Source organism: Thalassophryne amazonica, chromosome 19 (genome assembly GCF_902500255.1).
Source record: "Thalassophryne amazonica chromosome 19, fThaAma1.1, whole genome shotgun sequence".
Lineage (NCBI taxonomy): Eukaryota > Metazoa > Chordata > Actinopteri > Batrachoidiformes > Batrachoididae > Thalassophryne > Thalassophryne amazonica.
The window spans coordinates 182,763-197,020 of record NC_047121.1 but is presented as its reverse complement, the minus strand read 5'-3'; the positions used below and the strand labels follow the sequence as shown (position 1 = coordinate 197,020).

At 40.9% G+C, this 14,258-nt stretch overlaps 1 protein-coding gene across 2 annotated transcripts in view; it reads left to right on the top strand.

The window, feature by feature from the left end:
• The first annotated feature begins 2,654 nt into the window (after positions 1–2,654).
• Positions 2,655–14,258, top strand: part of jkamp (jnk1/mapk8 associated membrane protein) — a 186,456-nt gene continuing 174,852 nt past the window's right edge. For both annotated transcript variants that reach the window (XM_034195228.1, XM_034195227.1), the window contains exon 1: positions 2,655–2,787. The gene's annotated coding sequence lies outside the window, so the exon portion shown is untranslated. The remainder of the gene's footprint in view (positions 2,788–14,258) is intronic.

Sequence of the window (14,258 nt, the reverse complement as noted above, 5' to 3'; positions counted from 1 at the left end):
CACTGAGGTCTAACAGAACAAGCACAGAGATGAGTCCACTGTCCGAGGCCATAAGAAGATCATTTGTAACCTTCACTAATGCTGTTTCTGTACTATGATGAATTCTAAAACCTGACTGAAACTCTTCAAATAGACCATTCCTCTGCAGATGATCAGTTAGCTGTTTTACAACTACCCTTTCAAGAATTTTTGAGAGAAAAGGAAGGTTGGAGATTGGCCTATAATTAGCTAAGATAGCTGGGTCAAGTGATGGCTTTTTAAGTAATGGTTTAATTACTGCCACCTTAAAAGCCTGTGGTACATAGCCAACTAACAAAGATAGATTGATCATATTTAAGATCGAAGCATTAAATAATGGTAGGGCTTCCTTGAGCAGCCTAGTAGGAATGGGGTCTAATAAACACGTTGATGGTTTGGATGAAGTAACTAATGAAAATAACTCAGACAGAACAATCGGAGAGAAAGAGTCTAACCAAATACCGGCATCACTGAAAGCAGCCAAAGATAACGATACGTCTTTGGGATGGTTATGAGTAATTTTTTCTCTAATAGTTAAAATTTTGTTAGCAAAGAAAGTCATGAAGTCATTACTAGTTAAAGTTAATGGAATACTCAGCTCAATAGAGCTCTGACTCTTTGTCAGCCTGGCTACAGTGCTGAAAAGAAACCTGGGGTTGTTCTTATTTTCTTCAATTAGTGATGAGTAGAAAGATGTCCTAGCTTTACGGAGGGCTTTTTTATAGAGCAACAGACTCTTTTTCCAGGCTAAGTGAAGATCTTCTAAATTAGTGAGACGCCATTTCCTCTCCAATTTACGGGTTATCTGCTTTAAGCTACGAGTTTGTGAGTTATACCACGGAGTCAGACACTTCTGATTTAAAGCTCTCTTTTTCAGAGGAGCTACAGCATCCAAAGTTGTCTTCAATGAGGATGTAAAACTATTGACGAGATACTCTATCTCCCTTACAGAGTTTAGGTAGCTACTCTGCACTGTGTTGGTATATGGCATTAGAGAACATAAAGAAGGAATCATATCCTTAAACCTAGTTACAGTGCTTTCTGAAAGACTTCTAGTGTAATGAAACTTATTCCCCACTGCTGGGTAGTCCATCAGAGTAAATGTAAATGTTATTAAGAAATGATCAGACAGAAGGGAGTTTTCAGGGAATACTGTTAAGTCTTCTATTTCCATACCATAAGTCAGAACAAGATCTAAGATATGATTAAAGTGGTGGGTGGACTCATTTACTTTTTGAGCAAAGCCAATAGAGTCTAATAATAGATTAAATGCAGTGTTGAGGCTGTCATTCTCAGCATCTGTGTGGATGTTAAAATCGCCCACTATAATTATCTTATCTGAGCTAAGCACTAAGTCAGACAAAAGGTCTGAAAATTCACAGGGAAACTCACAGTAACGACCAGGTGGACGATAGATAATAACAAATAAAACTGGTTTTTGGGACTTCCAATTTGGATGGACAAGACTAAGAGACAAGCTTTCAAATGAATTAAAGCTCTGTCTGGGTTTTTGATTAATTAATAAGCTGGAATGGAAGATTGCTGCTAATCCTCCGCCCCGGCCCGTGCTACGAGCATTCTGACAGTTAGTGTGACTCGGGGGTGTTGACTCATTTAAACTAACATATTCATCCTGCTGTAACCAGGTTTCTGTTAGGCAGAATAAATCAATATGTTGATCAATTATTATATCATTTACCAACAGGGACTTAGAAGAGAGAGACCTAATGTTTAATAGACCACATTTAACTGTTTTAGTCTGTGGTGCAGTTGAAGGTGCTATATTATTTTTTCTTTTTGAATTTTTATGCTTAAATAGATTTTTGCTGGTTATTGGTAGTCTGGGAGCAGGCACCGTCTCTACGGGGATGGGGTAATGAGGGGATGGCAGGGGGAGAGAAGCTGCAGAGAGGTGTGTAAGACTACAACTCTGCTTCCTGGTCCCAACCCTGGATAGTCACGGTTTGGAGGATTTAAGAAAATTGGCCAAATTTCTAGAAATGAGAGCTGCTCCATCCAAAGTGGGATGGATGCCGTCTCTCCTAACAAGACCAGGTTTTCCCCAGAAGCTTTGCCAATTATCTATGAAGCCCACCTCATTTTTTGGACACCACTCAGACAGCCAGCAATTCAAGGAGAACATGCGGCTAAACATGTCACTCCCGGTCTGATGGGGAAAGTAGAGTCAGATCTTTGTGATGAATGCAGAGTTACGGAGTGTGCGGCATCTGTTACTAGAGTGTAAGAAATATGAGGCACAGAGAAGGATATTGAAGGCTCGGCTGTATGAACTGGAGAGAGGATGGGATGTGCAGGGCATTCAGGGTAAAGGTGATAGAAAATGTTTAAGGACTCTTATGGGCTTATGGGCTCTCTGAAGGAAACGGGGCTTTATGATAAAGTGTAGGCGTTGTTCATCTGGCTAGGTACATCCAACTTTGGTTCTCCTTTTATTATTATCATTATTATTTTTGTTTTATTATTATTTTGCACTTAACATAAACCAGAATGTAACCTGGTGTCTATACAGCCATTGACACATCCGGTACAGTAGGTGGCGGTATGGACCTAAGTTGTTGGTTGCCATCCGCCAGTCAAAGGAGGAAAGAAGAAGAAGACCCCATGACGCTCCGTAGCCCAACACTCGGCCCATAAATTCGACAGAAGAAGAATATGATGCTAACATTAACGTCATCGCAGTTACGAGTGTTAAAAACGAAATAATTAGCGAATTTCACAGTGAAACTGCTGACGTCTGTCTCACAGTGGGTAAGTTCAAGGTGCTGCGGTCTTTCTCATCATCTGATGGTAACTACGCTGTCCGGTGTCGCTAGTTGTGGGCTAAACTTCCTACTGATTAACCTGTGACTAGTTAAAGACCGAGTCCATAACCAGCAGGTTAACCGCTGATGTGTGACGTGAATTTGGTGTCACTACACAAAGGAAAGGAGGCGATTTATGGACCTACACAACATCCTAAAACCTAAAATTGACAGAATATGTGAGATAATTCTGTCAGCCATTAATAATATTATGTAAATTACAATATACATACAAAATAGTACAATTTTGTGTATATTATTATAAACGGAGTGGTTATACGCCCAACCATTGGTTCAATAAAGTAAATACGCGAGCATATATGCGCATTTTCACAGGTGTTCTGTCGGATGTGCCGCATCTCACGGACCCCTGCCGTGAAATGCATTCCCTTCGGGGGAACGCGCATTTGAACCTCGTCGCCTTTAAACTCACATTTAACATAACAAATACACAGTTTGCGCAGACAAAAATGTACACAAATCAATATGATCCTTATTCTATCTCCAGATATGTGGGAGTGAACAGAATATGTTCATATTTACGAGCACTAATTGGGGTGCTTTGTTTAGTCGGAATGAAGCGTCTCTATTTTCATGTTTATTTCATGACGTTTCATCACAAGATGGTGTTTGTTTTAGTGTTTATTTGTATAAATGATTTTAAATGACTGAATATGCAGCTTGAATCACTGTGGAATGTTTGAGGACCCTGTTGAAATTAGCGTCCATTCCTATTGTCTGTATAAGTATTACGTCTGTATATAATAATTTATTCAGAGTATCCTCATCATCATCAGAATTATTATTATTATTATTATTATTATAATTATAATTATAAAAATGTACACAAAACAATGGTTATGATTCCATGTCATTTAATTTCCAAATACAACACAAAAGTGAAAAGAACATGTATTTTTTTGTTATTTTCTCCAATGCCATATACCAACACAGTGCAGAGTAGCTACCTAAACTCTGTGAGTGAGATAGATTATCTCGTCAATAGTTTTACATCCTCATTGAGCATTGGCTGCTTTCAGTAATGCTGGTATTTGGTTAGACTCTTTCTCTCCAATTGTTCTGTCTGAGTTATTTTCATTAGTCACTTCCTCCAAATCATCAACATGTCTATTAGACCCCATTCCTACCAGGCTGCTCAAGGAAGCCCTACCATTAATTCATGCTTCGATCTTAAATATGATCAATCTATCTTTGTTAGTTGGCTATGTACTACAGGCTTTTAAGGTGGCAGTAATTAAACCATTACTTAAAAAGCCATCACTTGACCCAGCTATCTTAGCTAATTATAGGCCAATCTCCAACCTTCCTTTTCTCTCAAAAATTCTTGAAAGGGTAGTTGTAAAACAGCTAACTGATCATCTGCAGAGGAATGGTCTATTTGAAGAGTTTCAGTCAGGTTTCAGAATTCATCATAGTACAGAAACAGCATTAGTGAAGGTTACAAATGATCTTCTTATGGCCTCAGACAGTGGACTCATCTCTGTGCTCGTCCTGTTAGACCTCAGTGCTGCTTTTGATACTGTTGACCATAAAATTTTATTACAGAGATTAAAGCATGCCATAGGTATTAAACGCACTGCGCTGCAGTGGTTTGAATCATATTTATCTAATAGATTACAATGTGTTCATGTAAATGGGGAGTCTTCTTTATACATGCTTCCCTTAGGCAGTATTATTAGAAAGCATTGCTTAAATTTTCATTGTTATGCAGATGATACCCAGCTTTATCTATCCATGAAGCCAGAGGACACACACCAATTAGTTAAACTGCAGGAATGTCTTTCAGACATAAAGACATGGATGACCTCTAATTTCCTGCTTTTAAATTCAGATAAAACTGAAGTTATTGTACTTGGCCCCACAAATCTTAGAAACATGGTGTCTAACCAGATCCTTACTCTGGATGGCATTACCCTGACCTCTAGTAATACTGTGAGAAATCTTGGAGTCATTTTTGATCAGGATATGTCCTTCAATGCACATATTAAGCAAATATGTAGGACTGCTTTTTTACATTTGCGCAATATTTCTAAAATTAGAAAGGTCTTGTCTCAGAGTGATGCTGAAAAACTAATTCATGCATTTATTTCCTCTAGGCTGGACTATTGTAATTCATTATTATCAGGTTGTCCTAAAAGTTCCCTGAAAAGCCTTCAGTTAATTCAAAATGCTGCAGCTAGAGTACTGACAGGGACTAGAAGGAGAGAGCATATTTCACCCATATTGGCCTCTCTTCATTGGCTTCCTGTTTAATTCTAGAATAGAATTTAAAATTCTTCTTCTTACTTATAAGGTTTTGAATAATCAGGTCCCATCTTATCTTAGGGACCTCATAGTACCATATCACCCCAATAGAGCGCTTCACTCTCAGACTGCAGGCTTACTTGTAGTTCCTAGGGTTTGTAAGAGTAGAATGGGAGGCAGAGCCTTCAGCTTTCAGGCTCCTCTCCTCTGGAACCAGCTCCCAATTCGGATCAGGGAGACAGACACCCTCTCTACTTTTAAGATTAGGCTTAAAACTTTCCTTTTTGCTAAAGCTTATAGTTAGGGCTGGATCAGGTGACCCTGAACCATCCCTTAGTTATGCTGCTATATACTTAGACTGCTGGGGGGTTCCCATGATGCACTGAGTGTTTCTTTCTCTTTTTGCTCTGTATGCACCACTCTGCATTTAATCATTAGTGATTGATCTCTGCTCCCCTCCACAGCATGTCTTTTTCCTGGTTCTCTCCCTCAGCCCCAACCAGTCCCAGCAGAAGACTGCCCCTCCCTGAACCTGGTTCTGCTGGAGGTTTCTTCCTGTTAAAAGGGAGTTTTTCCTTCCCACTGTCGCCAAGTGCTTGCTCACAGGGGGTCGTTTTGACCGTTGGGGTTTTTCCGTAATTATTGTATGGCTTTTGCCTTACAATATAAAGCGCCTTGGGGCAACTGTTTGTTGTGATTTGGCGCTATATAAATAAAATTGATTTGATTTGATTTGAATCATGAGTCATGTTTGTGCGGATTAAAGTTACTAACTGGGACTCCTGTCTTGTTGCGAGAAAGAAATGAGAATCGTCCTCCGTTCTGTTCACACAGCTCCAAACGCTGAGCGGCTCTCTGATGAGTCAAGTTAGAATGATAGAGTCCAGTCTAAATTAAAAACTTCAAAGTGAAACACCGTTTTGTTTATTTTTGTTTTTGACGTAAACTCATTTTGACTTCTGATATGAGCTGGACGGACAAGGAGCGCAGTCGCCATCATCTAATGTAGTCCATGTCTGTCCAGCTCATATCAGAAGTCAAAATGAGTGAAATGGCTCTGACAGATCTAAATAGACTGCTGTGTAATGAATGGAACCACACTGCCATCTAGTGGATATCCAGTGTGCGTGAGTGTGTATTTGTGAATCAGTAGGCATTTGTTTGTGGATCTGTGGATTTCGCGAAAAGAATGTCTCAAAATTACATCACAGAGGAAAGCGATGAATGCATGTAATTGGTGATCCACAAATGCTGAAACTCAACTCACAAATACAATTTCCAGCTTTACAAATGTAATTTTTTTTTTTACAAATTAAGTTTTATATTTGCATATACAACATTATTTGCAAAGACCAATTTACAAGTTACAAATATGAAATCTGCATTTGCAAATCAATGATTATTTGTAGATCACCCTGTGTGCATTTACAAATATTAATGAGACAATTTTAACCCCATAGAATGAGGGCTGTATTTTACATTCTCAACGTTCTGTAGGCTGTAACCTGAGCAACATGAAACATGGAAAAAAAAGATTGCTGGTAGAACAAAGTCAATGTAATAAAACAAAAGTTGGCAGTTTATTCTAGTGTCTTTATTTGAATGAATGTTTTTTGTTTTCATCATTAAGTTTTAATGCAAAAATAGTCCTATACATTACACCTATATTCTTATTTTGGGCATGATCCAAATATGTACTTGATCGGTATCGGCCGATCAAAATTTCAGTGATCGGCGATAGGCCTAAAAAATCCTGATCGGTGCACCTCTAAAAAAAAAATACTGTTTATATTATATTGACTACCCGCCCCCACCCTCTCTCAGTGAAACATAAGACACAAACTGCAAACTTACCGACAGAAACATGGTAGACACTGTTACTTTATGAGACAATGACAGCTTGATATAAGTAATTTTAGCCACAAAATGCTCATAATCATCAAAACCTAAAAAAAAAAAAAAAAAATCACAGAAAACCAGCGTAGCTATACTTTGAGGCCTAAGTCGGGGTACGAGGAGTAGCTAGCTAGTAGCATTCAGAGTTAGCACAGCTGAAGTTACCAATAACTACGTAAAACAAGAAAACAAATCTGACTTACCAAACACTTTAACAAAAGTTTTCTTGCAAACTGGAATCTTCTTGGGGTGTTCTGTCTCAGAGAGAAGTGTGTACTTCACAGTAACATCCTTGTGTTTTCGAACATTTTCATCTCGTACTCGCCGGCGTTTTGTTTCGGAAATGTCCATCAAACTCAGAATAAAGGCATCCTGGACTACCTTACTGGGATTGTCATAGAATTTGGCGTGATTTAGAGCCAAGTCTGCATCCGTAATGAGATCAGCATGACATAGGTGAGGATTTTCTCGGGCATTGTGAGCGCAGTAAATCTGGGGGATTTTTCCGCCACCAGAATGCCTGATTCTGCGCTTTTTCTCGCATTCATGGTACTCCGTAGATCGCTTCCGTGGACGAGGAGCGAGTACTACTGGTTCTTCTAGGCCGTCAAACGCATTCATTCTCACTTTTGAGCCAGTTTTGTGCACTTTCGGGAGCGAAGCAGCGAGCGAGTGCATAGCCATCTTGGTTTCGGCATCAGACCAACATGCGCGCTGATTGGCTGAGAGGATACATCGCAGTTTGTGTGGAAATGTTAATGCCTGTATCGCATTTTGCAAGGAGAGCGTGTTTTAGAGCCTGCATGGCTAAGGATTTTAACTGGGTTTGCTGAAAAACGATTCAGCACCCACATTGCCCTCCCCATCAGCAATGACGAGTAGTTCTAAAATTCAAATTTGGCGCATATCGCGTTTTGCGATGAAACTCTTCATTTGTTTGTCTAAGGACCCCGGAAAATGGCGCCAGCGAAGAGACATGCTTACGAGGCACAATTCAAACTGCAGGCTATCAGTTAAGCAGTTGTTCATGGGAATAGAGCAGCTGTGAGAGGAAACAAGAAAATGAACTGCGCCAAGTTAAAAAGACCAAACGGAGTTTCTGCGGAAACAAAGCGAGGTGGCCACAGCTAGAAGACCAACTCGAGCAATGGGTCATTGAACAAAGAACAGCCTGGAGAAGCATCTCTACAGTCACCATTCGGCTGAAGGCAAAAACAATAGCGATGATTAGCGGGTACCTGGTGTGTTTGATGGCGAAATTGCCCAGCTGTTTAATTCAGACACAGAAGATGAGGACTTCGATGGATTTGTGACAGAACCGTAATAAAAAACAATGTGAGTACCATATTGTTAAATACGGTAGTTCAAAGTTGTTAAAAAGTTAAAATAAACTCACCGTTTTGCTTCCGTGACCCTTTTTTTTTTTTTTTTTTTTTTTGTAGACTATATGTTTTAGCGTGCGCCTTTTCTGAGGGTTAAGTACCCGCTAATTGAGGATACGTCTTATAATCCGGTGCGCCTTATGGTGCAGAAAATACGGTACTCAGTCTTGCTTCTACTGACTTTCATTCTCCTTCTCTCCAAAGCATATCTCCACTTCTCCAGACTAGACTCAACTTGCTCTCTACTCTCACTACAGATCACAATGTCATCTGCAAACATTATAGTCCATGGGTACTCCTGTCTGATCTCATCCGTCAACCTGTCCATCACCACTGCAAACAAGAAAGGACTCAGAGCTGATCCTTGGTGTAATCCCACCTCCACCTTGAATGAGTCTGTCATTCCGACTGCGCATCTCACCACTGTCACACTATTCTTGTACATGTCCTGCACTACCCTAACATACTTCCCTGCCACTCCAGACATCCTCATACAATACCACAACTCTTCTCTTGGCACCCTATCATAAGCTTTTTCTAAGTCCACAAACACACAATGTAACTCTTTCTGTCCTTCCCTGTACTTCTTCAACAGTATTCTCAGAGCAAACATTGCATCTGTAGTGCTCTTTCTTGGCATGAAAACATATTGCTGCTCACAGATCTTCACCTGTTTTTTAAGCCTAGCTTCTACTACTCTTTCCCATAACTTCATGCTGTGGCTGATCAGCTTTATGCCTCTGTAGTTACTGCAGCTCTGCACATCACCCTTGTTCTTGAAGATAGGAACCAGCACACTTCATCTCCACTCCTCAGGCATCCTCTCACTTTCCAAGATTTTATTAAACAATCTGGTTAGAAACTCCACTGCCATCGCTCCTAGACATTTCCATGCCTCCACTGGAATGTCATCTGGACCAACTGCCTTTCCACTCTTCATCCTCTTCATAGCAGCCCTCACTTCTTCCTTGCTAATCTCTTGTACTTCCTGATTTACTCTCACTCATTTTCTTTATTCATCAGCTCTTCAAAATATTCCCTCCACCTTCTCAGCACACACTCCTCACTTGTCAGCACATTACCATGTGCATCTTTTACCACCCTAACCTGCTGCACATCCTTTCCAGCTCTGTCCCTTTGGCTGGCCAATCAGTACAAGTCCTTTTCTCCTTCCTTACTATTCAACTTCTTGTACAGCTCGCAATATGCCTTTTCCTTTGCTTTTGCCACTTCTCTTTTTGCCTTACGCCGCATCTCCTTGTACTCTTGTCTACTTTCTTCATCTCTCCGACTATCCGAAAACGTTTTTGCCAACCTCTTTCTCCTTATGCTTTCCCGGACCTCTTCATTCCACCACCAAGTCTCCTTGTCTTCCTTCCACTGTCCAGATGTCATACCCAGTACTGTCCTAGCTGTCTCCCTCACCACATCTGCAGTACTTTTCCAGTTGTCCAAAATTGCTTCCCCTCCAACCAGTGCTTCTCTCACCTGCTCGCTAAATTTCACACAACAGTCTTCCTCCTTCAGCTTCCACCATCTGATCCTTTGTTGAGCTCTCACTCTCTTCTTCTTCTTTACCTCTAAAGTCATCCTATAAACAACCATCCTATGCTGTCTAGTGACACTCTCTGCTGCCACCACCTTACGGTCTCTGATTTCTTTTAGCTTGCATCTCCTATAAAGAATGTAGTCCACCTGTGTGCACCTTCCTCAACTCTTATGTTACCCTGTGCTCCTCCCTTTTCTTAAAGTAGGTATTCACCACAGCCATTTCCATCCTTTTTGCCAAATCAACTACCATCTGTCCTTCCCCATTCCTATCCTTGATACCATATCTACCCATTACTTCCTCATCACCTCTGTTCTCTTCACCAACATGCCCATTGAAGTCCGCTCCTATCACCACTCTTTCATGCTTGGGCACACTCTCCACCACCTCATCTAACACACTCCAGAAATCTTCTTTCTCCTTCATCTCACAACCTACCCGTGGGGCATATGCACTGATGATATTCATCATCACCCCTTCAATTTCTAACTTCACACTCATCACCCTGTCAGACACTCGCTTAACCTCCAACACACTTTTAACATACTCTTCCTTTAAAATGACCCCAACACCATTTCTCTTCCTGTCCTCACCATGGTAAAACAACTTGTACCCACCGCCGATGCTCCTGCTCTCACTTCCCTTCCACTTGGTCTCTTGCACACACAATATGTCTACCTTTCTCCTCTCCATCATATCAGCCAGCTCTCTCCCTTTACCAGTCATACTACCAACATTCAGAGTCCCCACTCTCATTTCCACCCTTCTAGTTTTCTTCTTCTCCCGCTGTTTGTGGCAACGTTTTCCTCCTTTTCTTCGTCGTCTTCACCCAGCAGTAGCCCAATTTCCACCGGCACCCTGTTGGGCAACAGCACCGGTGATGGATGTTGTTAACCCGGGCCGCGACCGATCCGGTATGGGAATTCGATTCTTAGTCTGCATAGTTGGGTTAGCTTGTTTTACGCCGGATGCCCTTCCTGACGCAACCCTCCTCATTTATCCGGGCTTGGGACCGGCACTCAGAATGTACTGGCTGCACACCCCATGTGGCTGAGTTTTTTTTTTTCTCCATTAAATAAATTAAATAAACCAGTTAATTATGAAGATAAGCCTCATTTTAAATGTCATTATTTTTATTATTAGTATTATCATTATTATTATTATTACTATTTTGTCAGTCTTTGGCCTCCTCTGTCAAATTGACCATGGATTTTAGCATCCTTAAAGTATATAAAACATAAAGAGTAGGTGTCATGGAGGATATTTTTTATGGGGGTGTTTTTTACAGCAAGCCAGTCTGCCACGAAATGCACCCCCTCCTATCTCCCGCCTGGAAGGTGTCACATTGATGAAATTTTCTGTATCTATCAGTATCTGTGCTATGAGTGTACTCTTAAAAGCATTTCATACTAAGACTAACAGAAGGATATTTTTATGGGGGTGCATTTTATGGCAAGCCTGTCTGCCACGAAATGCACCCCCTCCTATCTCCCCCCTGGAAGGTGTCACATTGATGAAATTTGCTGTATCTATCAGTATATCAGTTCCCACGTAAGGGGTACATTTCACGGCAGGGGTGCTATTCAGGGTGCATTTCACGGCAGGGGAGCACCCCTTTCGCGGGAACGCACATTTGAACCTCGTCGCCTTTAAACTCACATTTAGATACACAGTTTGCGCAGACAAAAATGTACACAAATCAGTATGATTCTTATTCTATCTCACATTGTCTCCAAATATGTGGGAGTGAACAGAATATGTTCAGATTTACGAGCTCTGATTGGCTGCTTTTGTTCACTAGGAACGAAGCATAATATTTTCATGTTTATGATGTTTCATCACACGATGGTGTTTTAGTGTTTATTTGTTAAAATGATTTTAATTTTATTCATTGACGTTATAAATGAATATACAGCTTGAATCACTGTGGAACGTTTGAGGACCCTGTTGAAATTAGTGTCCATTCCTATTTTCTGTATATGTATTATGTCTGTATATGTTACTATATTCAGAGTATCCTAATCAGCATCAGCATCATAATTATTAGTGTGATGAAACTATTATTTTTGTTGTGATTAAAAAAAAGGTACAACACAAAAGTGAAAAGAACATGTATTTTTGGAAGTGTGTGTTGAATATATTTTCTGCATACACTGAACAAAAATATAAATGCAACACTTGTTTTTGCTCTGTTTTCATGAACTGAACTTAACATTTAAAACATTTTCTATATGCACAAAAGACCCATTTCTCTCAAATATTGTTCACAAATCTGTTAGTGAGCACTTCTTCTTTGCCAAGATCATCCATCCCACCTCACAGGTGGGAATCAATCCCACAGCCTTCTGGCTGTGAGGTAACAGCCATAACCACAAAGCCACATGCTGCCCATAAATGAATACTCCTATAGTAAACTGTTTTATTTTCTATATGTATTGCTGTTTTATTATAATTATGGGTCCAAGCGAGAAGTGCTGGAGCCCTCTTGAAATTTGCAGCATTATTCTTGTTATTATCTACTACCTATTAGTATCTGCATTGTGAATATACTTCCAAAATACCCCCCAAATTTTTCCCCATTTCCCACTCAGTGTAAATTGAATGATATTTTCCCTAATTAGTGAAATAAATTTGCTGCAGTTAGCTATAATTAGTTATTTTGCCAAATACAAAGAAAAACTAACTGTACTATATAAGGAATATAAACACTTTGAGTTAAAACACTACAACACTTGATATTAAAAAACAATATTTAGATAAATATTTTAGTAGTATAATTTAAGCAAATAAACGTAAAGCCTCAGTCCCACCGAATAATGAAGGCTGAAAAAGGAGCCACGCATGGGTGTGGGGTGATTATTTGAAGAATGACCCACGTTTTCATCTATGACGTATCCACTATGAAGGTGCCACTATGTGCCTCTCTGTACCCCGCATGTGCCGCGTAGCAGCCTCTAGTGAGCCACGACCACCTGTCATTACAGCCTCGAATGGCTCGCATCAGCCACACTAAGCCACGTAGTGCCATGATAGCGCCATGATAACGCCATGTTGGTGCATGTTTAGGCATGAGTTTGGTCCAAACCTCCAGCCCTCCCACACCTGGTCCCTTTAAAGTCTGGGTTTTCAATTCACAGATTCACAGCAGCATTTAAAGATGTCCCTTTTTTTTTTTTTTTACGCAGTCCAAAAATAGACACTCCATCACAGTTCCGCAGTTGTGCGCTGTGCGCCAGGCTGCTGTCCACCTGTAATGCACCAGACCAGCTAGACCCAAACCACGACTTCCTGGAGAGCCGCCTCTGTGCTCCTCACTGGCTCCGCGGCTCTCTGGCTTTTTTTTTGCGGCTTAAAACACACAAAACTTTATGTTTGTCCGTTTATTTCTGCAGAATCGCTGTTTTGCACGTGCGCTGCTGTTGTCCTTTCATGGACAGCCGCCTATATATATATATATATATATATATATATATATATACATACATATACACGAGGGCTGTCAATAAAGTAACGGTCCTTTTTATTTTTTTCAAAAACTATATGGATTTCATTCATATGTTTTTACGTCAGACATGCTTGAACGCTCGTGCGCATGCGTGAGTTTTTCCACGCCTGTCGGTGACGTCATTCGCCTGTGAGCACTCCTTGTGGGAGGAGTCGTCCAGCCCCTCGTCGGAATGCCTTTGTCTGAGAAGTTGCTGAGACTGGCACGTTGTTTGATCAAAATTTTTTCTAAACCTGTGAGACACATCGAAGTGGACACGGTTCGAAAAATTAAGCTGGTTTTCAGTGAAAATTTTAACGGCTGATGAGAGATTTTGAGGTGATTCTGTCGCTTTAAGGACTTCCCACGGTGCGAGACGTCGCTCAGCGCTCTCAGCTGCCGTCGTCAGCCTGTTCAAGCTGAAAACCTCCACATTTCAGGCTCTATTGATCCAGGACGTCGTGAGAGAACAGAGAAGTTTCAGAAGAAGTCGGTTTCAGCATTTTATCCGGATATTCCACTGTTACAGGAGATTTTTTTAATGAAAGACGTGCGGACGGATCCGCGCGTCGGGACGCAGCCGATGCGGTGCGGCGGCACAGGAAAAACACCTCCGTGTTGATAACCATTTGTAAAATCCAGGCGGCTTTTGATGGCTTTCAGTGGAGTGAGTATATGAGAAATTGTTTAACAGGCAGGACATGTTCCAACTTGTCCTTAAGGCTTTCAACAGAGGTGTTTTTCCTGTGGCGGAGCATCGCGGCGGCTGCATCGCGGCGGCTGCGTCGCGGCGGCTGCGTCCCGACGCGCGGACCCATCCGCACATCTTTCATTAAAAAAAT